The sequence below is a fragment of the Pseudophryne corroboree genome, chromosome 3 (assembly GCF_028390025.1).
Source record: "Pseudophryne corroboree isolate aPseCor3 chromosome 3, aPseCor3.hap2, whole genome shotgun sequence".
Taxonomy (NCBI): domain Eukaryota; kingdom Metazoa; phylum Chordata; class Amphibia; order Anura; family Myobatrachidae; genus Pseudophryne; species Pseudophryne corroboree.
In genome coordinates, this window is record NC_086446.1 from 449,390,370 (window position 1) to 449,404,220 (window position 13,851).

The 13,851-nt window shown below is 43.7% G+C and overlaps 1 protein-coding gene across 1 annotated transcript in view; it reads left to right on the plus strand.

Moving 5' to 3' along the window:
• Positions 1 to 13,851, plus strand: part of LOC135055929 (protein-glutamine gamma-glutamyltransferase E-like) — a 97,551-nt gene that overhangs the window by 15,744 nt on the left and 67,956 nt on the right. The window lies entirely within an intron of this gene.

Genomic DNA, 13,851 nt, shown 5'->3' on the forward strand with positions numbered 1-13,851 from the left:
TGTAGTCATTAGGTTGACAAAACAATGTGCACATTCATAATGTAGACACAATGTCAGCAGGTGTGTCGACATTGTTAAAATGTTGCCAGGCAACATGTTGACGTTCCTATAATGTCAACAGGTGAAATGCCAACATTGCCAGAATGTCAACAGTTTGGGTTAGGGTTAGGCCTTAGGGGGAGGTTGGGGGGATAAACAATAGCAGGTAACCAGTGGCAGAAGGAAAATTGGGATATCATTATTTTGATAAGATCACATTACAGGTGGGTTTGAGAATGTGGGGGGCACGCTCAGGACCAATGAAGATGTCCCTGCTGAGCCTGGTTCTGGCGCTGTTCTCCCACAGTTCCCTGCTCATTTTGAGGGTTAGGCCCAGGGGCAGGGGCATTATGGGCATTACTAATGTGGGGCATATGTGTCAGGTGCATTACTGTGTGGAATTATGTGTATTATGGGCATTTACTAATGGGGGGCATATGTGTCAGGTGCATTACTGTGTGGAATTATGTGAATTATGGGCATTACTAATGTGGGGCATATGTGTCAGGTGCATTACTGTGTGAAATTATGTGTATTATGGGCATTACTAATGTGGGGCATATGTGTAAGGTGCATTTTATGTGGAATTATGTATATTATGGGCATTACTGTGTGGCATTCTGCAGGGTTGAACTGGCCCATAGGGCAACCCCCTCGGTAGGACCCACTGCCTGAGTGTTACTGTGTCAGATGCAGAACTAACAGCAGTGCTAAGGAGCACCAGACAAAATTTTGCTTAGGGCATCAAATTAGCTAAGGCCGGCTCTGCACCCATGTGGTGCTGTGTCCCACAGGAGGGAAACGTTAATGGGAGCTTTCTCACACTGCTGTTATGGGAGAGCTGGGGGCAGCAAAATATCTCTGGGAGTGTTGGTCATGCCCCCAGGGTGATGGGAATGGAGGGGGGAGTGTGTGTCATGAGGCCACATCCCCTTTAAGGCCATGCCTCCTTTTTGGGTACTGATCCCAATCTTTTACTCTCAAATGTTGGTTGTTATGCAATCATAAATGCAATGTGCCAGGTTTCCAAAATAGAGCATCACATCAGAAAATTAGGGTGAATATTCCCCATAGAAAGTACAAGTAGCAAAAATTGAGTAATTCAACTTGCCTGTTTGATCTGCTGACATGCGATCTCAGTTAATGCTAAATAGAGTTGGCACATTGGGTCAGTGCGGCTTAAACTGCAGCTGAACCAAGTTATTCTGTTGGATGAGTGTGATCTGTCAGTAATTCCACAGGTTTCGTTTCTCAAATGAGGTAACCATTTTAAATTGATACAGGTTGAGTATCCCTTATCCAAAATGCTTGGGACCAGAGGTATTTTGGATATGGGATTTTTCCGTATTTTGGAATAATTGCATACCATAATGAGATATCATGGTGATGGGACCTAAATCTAAGCACAGAATGCATTTATGTTACATATACACCTTATACACACAGCCTGAAGGTCATTTTAGCCAATATTTTTTTTATAACTTTGTGCATTAAACAAAGTGTCTACATTCACACAATTCATTTATGTTTCCAATACACCTTATATACACAGTCTGAAGGTCATTTAATACAATATGTTTAATAACTGTGTGTATTAAACAAAGTTTGTGTACATTGAGCCATCAGAAAACAAAAGTTTCACTATCTCACTCTCGCTCAAAAAAGTCCGTATTTCGGAATATTCCGTATTTCGGATATTTGGATATGGGATACTCAACCTGTATAATAAATGTTGAACCATAGCTATAGCTGTTCTCGCCCCCGCCAGCATTCTCGCGGCGGCGGCCAGAATCTCGGCGTCAGTATGCTGATTGCCGGTATCCTGTACCCAATGCAGGTATTTTTCTAGAGATGTGCGGCGGGCACTTTTTGTGTTTTGGTTCTAATTCCACACTCGTGTTTTGGTTTTGGCTTGGTTTTGCCAAAACCAACCTTTCGTGTTTTGGTTTTGGATCTGGATGATTTTTAAAAAAAACATAAAAACAGCTAAAGACACAGAATTTGGGGGTCATTTTGCTCCTACGGTATTATTGACCTCAATAACATTAATTTCCACTCACTTCCAGTCTATTCTGAACACCTCACACCTCACAATATTGTTTTTAGGCCAAAAGGTTGCACCGAGGTGGCTGGATGACTACGCTAAGCGACACAAGTAAGCGGCACAAACACCTGGCCCATCTATGAGTGGCACTGCAGTTGCAGACAGGATGGCACTAAAAAAAACTAGGCCTCAAACAGCACATCATGCAAAGAAGAAAAAGAGGTGCAGTGAGGTAGCTGTATGACTAAGCTAAGCGACACAAGTGTGCGGCACAAACACCTGACCCATCTAGGAGTGGCACTACAGTGTCAGACAGGATGGCACTATTCAAAAACTAGGCCCCAAACAGTACATGATGCAAAGACGAAAAAGAGGTGCAATGAGGTAGCTGGATGGCTAAGTTAAGCGACACAAGTGTGCGGCACAAACACCTGGACCATCTAGGAGTGGCACTGCAGTGGCAGACAGGATGACACTTAAAAAAACTAGTCCCCAAACAGCACAAGATGCAAAGAAGAAAAAGAGGTGCAAGATGGAATTGTCCTTGGGCCCTCCCACACATCCTTATGTTGTATAAACAGGACATGCACACTTTAACAAACCAATAATTTCAGCGACAGGGTCTGCCACACGACTGTGGCTGAAATGACTGGTTTGTTTGGGCCCCCACCAAAAAAGAAGCAATCAATCTCTCCTTGCTCAAACTGGCTCTACAGAGGCAAGATGTCGACCTCATCCTCTGATTCCTCACCCCTTTCACTGTGTACATCCTCCTCCTCACAAAGTATTAATTCGTCCCCACTGGAACCCACCATCACAGGTCCCTGTGTAGTTTCTGGAGGCAATTGCTAGTCAAGGTCTTCCCGGAGGAATTTATAATTCATTTTGATGAACATCATCTTCTTCACATTTTGTGGAATTAACCTCCTACGCCCATCGCTGACAAGGTTACCGGCTGCACTAAACACTCTTTCGGAGTACACACTGGAAGGGAGGGGGGGCCTCTTAGGTAAAAGAAAGCCAGTTTGTGCAAGGGCATACAAATTGGCTCTTTTTCCTGCCAGGATACGTGCGGACTGTCTGACATGCCTGCTTGGATGCTGTCACTCATATAATCATCCACCATTCTTTCAATGGTGACAGAATCATATGCAGTGACAGTAGACATATCAGTAATCGTTGGCAGGTCCCTCAGTCCGGACCAGATGTCAGCACTCGCTCCTGACTGTCCTCCATCACCGCTAGTGGGTGGGCTAGGAAATCTTATCCTTTTTCTCACAGCCCCATTTGCAGGAGAAAGTGAAGGAGGAGCTGATGACGGGTCACGTTCCGCTTGAGTTGACAATTTTCTCACCAGCAGGTCTTTGAACCTCTGCAGACTTGTGTCTGCCAGAAAGAGAGATACAACGTAGGCTTTAAACCTGGGATCGAGCAAGGTGGCTAAAATGTATTGCTCTGATTTCAACAGATTGACCACCGTTGAATCCTGGCAAATCGAATGAAGGGCTCCATCCACAAGTCCCACATACTTTGCGGAATCGCTCCGTCTTAGCTCCTCCTTCAATTTCTATAGCTGCTTCTGCAAAAGCCTTATGAGGGGAATGACCTTACTCAAGCTGGCAGTGTCTGAACTGACTTCACGTGGCAAGTTTGAAGGGTTGGAGAACCTTGCACAAGATGGAAATCATTCTCCACTGCGCTTGAGTCCGGTGCATTCCCCCTCCTTTGACTATATCGTAGGTGGATGTATAGGCTTGAATGGCCTTTTGCTGCTTCTCCATCCTCTGAAGCATATAGAGTGTTAAATTCCACCTCGCTACCACCTCTTGCTTCAGGTGATGGCAGGTTCAATAGTGTTTGATGGCGCTCGTCTTCGGCACGCGGTGGCTGAATGCCGAAAGTGGCCTGCAATTTTTCGGGCCACTGACAGCATCTCCTGCATGCCCCTGTCATTTAAAAAAAAAATTCTGCACCACCAAATTAATTGTATGTGAAAAACATGGGACGTGCTGGCATTTGCTCAGATGTAATGCACAATATTGGTGGCATTGTCCGATATCACAAATACCCAGAATAGTCCAATTGGGGTAAGCCATTGTGCAATGATGTCCCTGTTTCCATAAGAGGTTGTCAGCGGTGTGCCTCTTACGGAGAGCGGTGATACATAGCGTAGCCTGCCTAGGAACGAGTTGGCGTTTGCGAGTTGCTGCTATTGGTGCCGCTGCTGTTGTTGCTGCGGGAGGCAATACATCTACCCAGAGGGCTGTCACAGTCATATAGTCCTTAGTCTGCCCTGTTCCACTTGTCCACATGTCCGTGGTTAAGTGGACAGTGGGTATAACTGCATTTTGTAGGACACTGAGGACACTTTTTCTGACTTTGTACATTCTCGGTAACGCCTGCCTAGTGAAGTGGAACCTAGATGGGATTTGATATCAGGGACACAGTACCTCAAACAATTCTCTAAGACCCACTGAACTAATGGCGGATACCGGACGCACGTCTAACACCAACATAGCTGTCAAGGCCTCAGTTATCCGCTTTGCAAAAGGATGACTGCTGTTATATTTCATCTTCCTCACAAAGGACTGTTGGACAGTCAATTGCTTAGTTGAAGTAGTACAAGTGATTTTCCGACTTGCCCTCTGGGATGACGATCGACTCCCAGCAGCAACAACAGCAGCGGCAGCAACAGCAAGCGTACCACTCAAGGATCCTCCGGAGGAATCCCAGTTAGGAGAGGACTCCTCAGTCTTGCCAGTGACATGGCCTGCAGGACTACTGATGTTCCTGACTGAGGAGAAAGTTGACGTTGAGGGAGTTGGTGGTGAGGCTTGCAGGAGCTTGGGTACAAGAAGAAGAAGGGATTTAGGTGTCAGTGGACTGCTTACGCTCTTACCCTAAGTTTCACAACTTGACACTGGCTTCTGATGAATGTGCTGCAGGTGACGTATAAGGAAGGATGTTCCTAGGTAGTTAACATCCTTACCCCTACTTATCACAGATTGACAGAGGCAATACACGACTTGACACCTGTTGTCCGGATTTGTGGAGAAATAATTCCACACCGAAGAGGTGGCTTTTTTGGTATTTTGCCCAGGCATCACAATGGGCTTCTTCATCCCACGGACAACAGGTGTCTCCCCCAGTGCCTCATTTAAACAAACCACATCACCATCAGAATCCTCATCGTCAACTTCCACCTCAGCGCCAGCAACACCCATATCCTCATCCTGGTGTACTTCAACAGTGACATCTTCAATTTGAATATCAGAAACTGGACTGTGGGTGCTACTTACAGCACTTGCAGGGGGCGTGCAAATGGTGGAAGGAGCCACCTCTTCCCGTCCAGTGTTGGGAAGGTCAGGCATCGGAACCGCCGACACACTTGGACTCTCCTTGGGGATTTGTGATACCATCTTAGAACACACAGTTCTTTTCTGTGCTTTTTCCAGTTTAACTCTTTTGATTTTTCTTCCGGGAGGATGAGGGCTTCCATCATCATGTAAAGCTGAACCACTAGTCATGAACATAGGACAGGGCCTTAGCCGTTCCTTGCCACTCAGTGTTGTAAATGGCATATTGGCAAGTTTACGTTTCTCCTCAGACCATTAAAAAAAAAATTTTTGGGTCTTTTTACTGAACTTTGTTTTTTGGGATTTTACATGCCCTCTACTATTGCATTGGGCATCGGCCTTGGCAGACGACATTAATGGCATGTCATCATCTATGTCATGATTAGTGGCAGCAGCTTCAGCACTAGGAGGAAGTGGTTCTTGATCTTTCCCTATTTTATCCTCCAAATTTTTTTTTCTCTATTTTTTTTCTTGAGTTATATTACAATATGCGGTATAGGAGAGCATACCTCTACACCACACAGGGCATACCCTGTGAAAATTATTTGGATTAAATGTTAATAACCCCTTTATTTAGAGTAAATAATATTCAGCACATGACAGCATCACTGAATTTATTTATATGGCAGCACCACTGGACTGGGTTTATATGGAATTATATGGATTTATATGGAATTATACAGCAGGATCACTAGATTTATATGCCAGTACCACTGGATTTATACGGCAGTACCAGTGGACTGGATTTATACGACAGTACCACTGGAATTATACGGCAATATCACTGGAATTATACGGCAGTATCACAGGAATTATACGGCAATATCACTGGAATTATACGCCAGTATCATAGGAATTATACGCCAATATCACAGTAATTATACAGCAATATCACTTGAATTATACGGCAGTATCACAGGAATTATACGGCAATATCACTGGAATTATACGGCAGTATCACAGGATTATACAGCAATATCACTGGAATTATACGGCAGTATCACTGGAATTATACGGCAGTATCAAAGGAATTATACAGCAATATCATTGGAATTATACGGCAGTATCACGGGAATTATACGGCAGTATCACAGGAATTATACGGCAATATCACTGGAATTATACGCCAGTATCATAGGAATTATACGGCAATATCACAGGAATTATACAGCAATATCACTGGAATTATACGGCAGTATTACGGGAATTATACGCCAGTATCACAGAAATTATACGGCAATATCACTGGAATTATACGCCAGTATCACGAGAATTATACGGCAATATCACTGGAATTATATGGCAGTATTACAGGAATTATACAGCAATATCACTGGAATTATACGGCAATATCACTGAAATTATACGGCAGTATCACGGGAATTATACGCCAGTATCACTGGAATTATACGTCAGTATCACAGGAATTATACGACAGTATCACGGGAATTATACGACAGTAACAATGGATATATGGCAACAGAGGACACCACCACTGTGACTGGTCACTAGACTGATGCTGCACAAGACACTACCCCAGGTCTGATGCAGGACAACACAGCACCACTGAAAGGGACTTATACAGCTACACCGGATATATGGCAGCAGAGGACACCACCACTGTGACTGGTCACTGGACTGATGCTGCACAAGACACTACCCCTGGTCTAATGCAGGACAACACAGCACCACTGAAAGAGACTTATACAGCTACACCGGATATATGGCAGCAGAGGACACCACCACTGTGACTGGTCACTGGACTGATGCTGCACAAGACACTACCCCTGGCCATATGCAGGACAACACAGCACCACTGAAAGAGACTTATACAGCTACACCGGATATATGGCAGCAGAGGACACCACCACTGTGACTGGTCACTGGACTGATGCTGCACAAGACACTACCCCTGGTATAATGCAGGACAACACAGCACCACTGAAAGAGACTTATACAGCTACACTGGATATATGGCAGCAGAGGACACCACCACTGTGACTGACCACTGGACTGATGCTGCACAAGACACTACCCCTGGTCTGATGCAGGACAACACAGCACCACTGAAAGAGACTTATACAGCTACACCAGATATATGGCAGCAGAGGACACCACCACTGGCACTGGTCACTGGACTGATGCTGCACAAGACACTACCCCTGGCCATATGCAGGACAACACAGCACCACTGAAAGAGACTTATACAGCTACACCAGATATATGGCAGCAGAGGACACCACCACTGGCACTGGTCACTGGACTGATGCTGCACAAGATGCTACCCGTGGTCTGATGCAAGACAACACAGCAAAACTGCAAGGGACTTATACAGCAGCACTGGGGACATATAGCAGCAGAGGACACCACCACTGTGACTGGCTGGACTGATGCAGCATAAGACACTACACTGGACTGAGCAGCACAAGACAGCACTGGAATCGCCACCCAACTTTCCCGCCCACACAGACACTGAGGAAACGTCCTCTCACTACACTCTCCAAGACTCGAGTGAAAATGGCGGCGATGCGCGGGTCCTTATATTGGATACAAACCCCGTGAGAATCCGACAGCGGGATGATGACATTTTGCCTCGTTCTGGGTTCCGAGTCAGGTGGGAAAACCCGAGCCTGACTCGGATCTGGACTCGGGTAGGGAGGTTCAGTAGGTTTCGGATCTCAGGGATCCGAACCCGCTCATCTCTATATTTTTCCAAATTATAATTTATACATATGATTTTATTTTCTAATGAGCTTTGACAATGAAGTATTTCTTTTTTCACCATGAGCCTAATGCAGTGTTGAACACGGGTGGTCTTCACTTTGCCGGCGGTCAGGCTCCCGGCGACCAGCATACCGGCGCCAGAATCCCGACCGCCGGCATACTGACAGTTCTTCTCCCTCTTGGGGGTCCACAACCCTCCTGGAGTGAGAAGAGATAGTGTGGCGCGCGTAGCGCGCTACTGTGCCCGCAGCGCTAATGAGCGCTAATGCCCGCAGCGCTAATGAGCCCCGCAAGGGGCTCATTTGTGCTCGCCCAGCTGTCGGTATGCCGGCGGTCGGGATTCCGTTGCCGGTATGCTGGCCGCCAGGAGCCCGACCGCCGGCATAACATGCTACACATGTCTGAACACAAGTCAGACATAATTGCCCTTAGGCTGGGGTCACACATAGAGGTATAGCTTGGCCCGAAGGAGGGTTTTGTGTTCATACGGATCCTGTTCTGCCAGATGCCGCACAACAGGATCCGGCTGAACTCAGACTTTTTTTTAAAGAGATTGCCCCTTTAAAAAAAGGTCCAAGTTTAGCCGGAATCCCGCATGTTGGCCAAACTTGGCGGCAGTACAGCCCGCCCAATATCTGTTCGTTCTGACTTCTCACTTCTCAAATGTTAAATAGTTTAATGACACACACACACACACACACACACACACACACACACACACACACACACACACACACACACACACACATATCAGAAATAAATTATACAGATTATCCGTGGCACTAATTCAAAATATCCATATAATAGTGTCCAAAATGACTGAATTTCTCCTAAAAAAAATTCTATGTCCAGGATGCTCAATTGAAGCAGCAGTTTTCCCCATTCCCAGATCCCACCCACAATCCACATAAATCTATAAGGAGAAAGAGGAAGAACAAGGGCGCCTCCTAGTGCTATATGTTACTGATGACACGCATGACAAGGGAAAAAATGCTTATCTGAAACAAACATCAGATGTGCCCCTCAGTGTCCACACATCAGCAGTATTCAGGCAGATTCCATGAAATAGAAAAAGCATAATCTAATCATATTGTATTATATCAAACTCAGAAAATAGTAACTGGTATAAAATGTCCGTACAAAGGGGGTCATTCCGAGTTGTTCGCTCGCAAGCTGCTTTTAGCAGCTTTGCACACGCTAAGCCGCCGCCTACTGGGAGTGAATCTTAGCATAGTAAAATTGCGAACGAAAGATTAGCAGAATTGCGAATAGACACTTCTTAGCAGTTTCTGAGTAGCTCCAAACTTACTCGGCATCTGCGATCAGTTCAGTCAGTTTTGTTCCCGGTTTGACGTCACAAACACACCCAGCGTTCGCCCAGACACTCCTCCGTTTCTCCAGCCACTCCCGCGTTTTTCCCAGAAACTGTAGCGTTTTTTCACACACACCCATAAAACGGCCAGTTTCCGCCCAGAAACACCCACTTCCTGTCAATCACACTCCGATCACCAGAACGAAGAAAAAACCTCGTAATGCCGTGAGTAAAATACCTAACTGCATAGCAAATTTACTTGGCGCAGTCGCACTGCGGACATTGCGCATGCGCATTAGCGACTAATCGCTCCGTTGCGAGAATATAGAAAATAACGAGCGAACAACTCGGAATGACCCCCAAAAGGATAATAATATATGTGCTTATCTGACAAACGTGTCCTCTGGTAACCAGCTCACAGCCAGCCCAAGGATAATACCAAATATATTGTTGCCAAGATGTTTTGTCCCTACACACTAATGGTATCAGTTAGACATAAAGGTTCCATCAAAATCAGGGCTCTGGGTATCAACACCATTTGAATGGCATGCAGTCAATTTACCTACCATTAAAATCCCGATGGTCAAAACCCTGACAACCATTGACTGACGGTCAAAATCCCGACAATGTCAAAATACCAACATTTAAAATGTCGACAGGTCAAAAAGTTGACATGAGTTTTCATGATTATTTAATTGAACCCGACTTGTTCATACTTTACCATCCCAGTGGACCTGGAGGGGGAATATAATAGTGTGCCGTGCGCATTGAGGCACCATGCCCGAAGCATAGCGGGCAGACGCGGTACACTTATACGGTGTCCATGTCTACATATGTCGACATATATAAAAAAAACAACGAAAAACTTGTGTTTACTTTTTGGCCTGTCGACATTTTAAATGACTATTTTGACATTGTCGGTATTTTAAATGTCGGTATTTTGACCTTATCGGGATTTTTACCTTGTCAGGATTTTGACCGTCAGTCAATTGTTGTCAGGATTTTGACCGTCGGAATTTTGATTGTAGGCATTTCATAGTAAACCCCATTTGAAGATGCCATTGACTCCTGCAATCAAACTCCAAGAACTTTCAGTTTTTGGAGTTTGCTCAATTTTTAGGCGGCCCTATGAGGCCATTAATAATGAATGGGCCCGCTATGTAAAACATGCAGAAACTAGCGTTTCCTCATGTTGTAATGGGCCCATTGGTGATTATGAATAGGCAACAGAGGGCGCAAATATACAATTAATCAATATTACATATAAGTAATTTATTAAAATCTTTAAAATGCCCCATATACAATATAACAACAATAACATCAAATATATTAATTTTCTAGGCAAAGTGCTGATTGTTCTTAATCCACTTGCTAGAGACCACTATTTTGCAGTACAGTTTTTAAAACAATTTATAACCCTTTGGTGATATCAGGCTTACAAGACTTGTAGCGGTACAGGGGAGAATGCCTTTTGATGAGGTGCGGTATGTTTTATTAGGTTAATTTGCACTTTTTAACATTATTTGATGCGTCTGGAGGTATTTGTTCTTATTTGGATAATGAATAGGTGCCTGAAATAATTGCATGAGACCACTTACTAGCTGAAGTAGGGTAGTTGTAACAGGTTTTCTTTTTTATTTTGCTGTTTGTTGTCAATTTCCATGATACACTACTGTATATAGAAGACACAAGTATATTATTTAATATGAACCCTGAATACATTGTTCAATAGAAATATGTTAAAATAATTGGGAAGTAACACTGATAGAAGCTTGGGAAATTGTGAAAATGGTGTTGGCCATTTTGACCTGCTTTATATCACTGATAGGCTTGACAAGAGACACATTGGCCTAATGCAGTATCGGACTGGGGAGTGACGGGCCCTCCGGGGGAAAGCAGTGGTAGGGGCCCAGTTTTTGGGGGGTGGCCAGTCTGCAAAGGGGGTGTGGCCAACCACATTGGTTTGACTAACCATTACAAAGTGCATGGTCTGAGCCCCTTGATAAATATATTTAGTAACTACTGCTAGTGCATGCATGATAATATATCAGATTAATAACAGAAATGCAATGTAGAGAATACAGCATAGTCCTGTGCAAGGGTGTAGCTACCATAGGTGCAGGCAGTGCAGCTGGTATGGGGCCCAGAGCTGAGAGGGGCCCACCTTCCCAGTCAAAGTTACATGTATTATATACATGTTTCGCCATTGGGTGGTATGTAGGGGTCCTTTCAAACTTTTTCCTTAGGCCCTGCAAAATATCTAGGTATGCCCCTGGACCTGCTCATTGAAATGTGGTATAAAATGAACTGGGCATTTTAATGTTATATAATATGAACTGGGGCACTGTAATGAGGCACAATATGAACGGGGAGCACTATATATATCATAATGTGAATTGGGGGTACTGTGCGGCATAATGTGTACTGGCAGCTCTGATATGTTACCTAGGGTGAACGTAAGCACTACTGCAATTCATAAAAGAAACTAGGCCACTACTATGGGGCATAACATTAAATAAGGCTTTACTATGGTTCAGAAAATAAACCAGGGCACTATTATAGGGCATAAGATTAACAACTGCTGCAGAGAAGTATCTCTAGAAGCATTGGGACGGGGACCCCTTCAAAATGTTGCTATGGTGCCCACAAAGTTCTGGCTACGCCCCTGGTCCTGTGCAGTATATGATAACATATGTTTAATGTATAAGTGAAATGCCCAGTCTGGAACCTGATCCCTGGAGGAGGAGGTGTGCTCCGCTGTCAGAGGGGCCCACTGGGGGTTTCCCCTGTGGGACAGTCCCCCCTGGCCTAATGTAATATCTGCAAGTTGCATCCATTGCCGAGAATTCAGAGATTTAAGGGACCCATACGCTACTGCGATATTGCCTGTTTTTATGCAATTGAGTCGAATTCCTGAGACGGATAGCATGAAAAGTGTTACATTGCATGTCCTTTTCGTGCGATTGCGATGCAATGTGCGTTCCTGTGTATCTCCCATCGCAATCGCAGATCACACGTGCTGCACGTAATATTTATCTAAATCACACAGAAATAGGTTTAATAATGTTAGATTGCATGAGATAAATCACATGTAAAAATACACTCAAGTAGCAAATCGCAATCGCAGGGCTCCCGGGAAGCTCCCAGACAGATTGCAGGAAAATTGGATCCAACGAATTGCTGAGATAAAACTCCGTAGTGTATGGGGACCTTAAGATCTAAAGCAGCAATTTTTTATTGTGCCTGAAGAAAAAGTGTCCTGGCTAAATTTAAGAGATGTCGGCACTTGCTGCAGCTTGTGGGCTATTAGCCCTAAGACTTTTTGGCAGGTACTTAAAGCTATACAATCTAGTGAAACAGGAATGGAAAACTGTCATCCTTGTTCTAGATATACATGTAGTAGTCTACATTACTCCAATATGTTAATGGACATAACTCCCAATGGAAAAATAAGACTACTTCTGGATAATTAAAAAAAATTAAATAAACATTCTATTGCTATTTTTTAATCTCAATACAAAGTATTTATACAAAGATTTGTTTTTCCTGCATTTTATTATGAGCGTTTATTACAAATACGTTAATCACTGATGCAATAAAGTTTCTACACAAATAAATTATCAGAGCTGCTTTCTCACACTGGGGTATATTTACTAAGCTCCCGATTTTGACCGATTTGGTGTTTTTTCTTCAAAGTGTCATCTCGGGAATTTACTGAACTCAAATCTCGGCAGTGATGAGGGCATTCATATTTTTTTGGTAGTCAAAGAAAAAAATACGAATAAATACACCATCGGTCAAACGCGGCTGTTTAGGTATAGAACTCGGTAATTTACTAAAAATTCTATTTCACAAACACTGCCGGCAATAGCCAAACACTGCTGTGAAAAAATACAATTTGTAAAAAAAAGCAGTTTTAAAATAGACCTGCTTTTTTTTACCGTGTTCTGATAGGCATGCACGGATCCATGAGATCCGTGCATGTTTATCAGTGGATTATGAACAAATTGTATCCAGCGCTCTACTTGTGTGGATAAACGCTGTGGCAGCAAAATTGTGGTGGAGGTTAAACCCAATACCTCTTTAAAGATATATAACATAAGGGTACACAATTGCGCCTGAATATGTGGTGGTAATGGTTGTAATACTAAATGACAAGTATACGCTGTATATATGAAGAATAAGTGTATTTATTCTAAAACAAAATGACAGAAAGAGAGAATAAATGGAAAAAGATGTGAAAAAATAGGAAATTAATACATTAATGAAAGAGTGTATATATATATATGCATATGAAAGAAATCTATACATATGTATATTTTGGTCCGCAGTCCAGTACAATAGAGTGTGGCGTCCCACCTCGTTTAATTGTGCTC